Source organism: Mastomys coucha, unplaced genomic scaffold, assembly GCF_008632895.1.
Source record: "Mastomys coucha isolate ucsf_1 unplaced genomic scaffold, UCSF_Mcou_1 pScaffold14, whole genome shotgun sequence".
NCBI classification, from domain to species: domain Eukaryota; kingdom Metazoa; phylum Chordata; class Mammalia; order Rodentia; family Muridae; genus Mastomys; species Mastomys coucha.
The window spans coordinates 25,712,501-25,713,284 of record NW_022196896.1 but is presented as its reverse complement, the minus strand read 5'-3'; positions in this window follow the sequence as shown (position 1 = coordinate 25,713,284).

Here is a 784-nt window from a genome sequence, read left to right as displayed (position 1 = left end):
ACAGGGTTTCTCTGTGTAGCCCTGGCTGTCCTGGAACTCACTCTGTAGACCAGGCGGGCCTCGAACTCGAACTCAGAAGTCCACCTGCCTCTGCCTCCCAAGTGCTGGGATTAAAGGCATGCACCACAACCGCTCGTCTCTGATTATTTCTCATCCAATTTTAAGACTTATATTTTATCAGCAAATATTTAGGCTCATAAATCTAAAAGACAAAGACTTCTTCAATTTTTTTTGAAGCATGGTCTATTTTAATTCCAGGCTGGCCTAAAACTTGAGGTCCCCCTGCCTCAGTCTTCCAAATGCTGGTAATACAAGTATATGCCACCACACTAGACTCAAATAAGACTTTTTAAAAAAATACCATGACTCAGTTTTAAAGAGCCAGGGGCAGTGGGATGGCTCAGCAGGTAAAGAACTTGCCCCAGAGGGGACAGATGCTGAGTAGCAGGGTTGGGATGACAAGAACACTAGTGGAGAAGCGAACTCCCTACACTTCCCCAAACAGGACGCCAGCCAGCACTGTTGGGGTTCACCCTGAATGTAGAGTCTAGGAGGATAGACCGTAGACAGAGGGAAGAAAGCAGCTCAGCCAGGCACATCAGGATCAGTTTGGCAAAAGGGTCTCTAGGTTTCCTGTTTGTCTCACATGGCCCAGACTTGAGTTGAGAAGGCTACAAACCCAGGAAAACTACTTATGGGCAAACCAGAGCTACACACACCTGCAGTCCCAGGACTCAGGTTGGAGAACTACAAATTTGAGGTCAACCTGGTCTACATAGTAAGA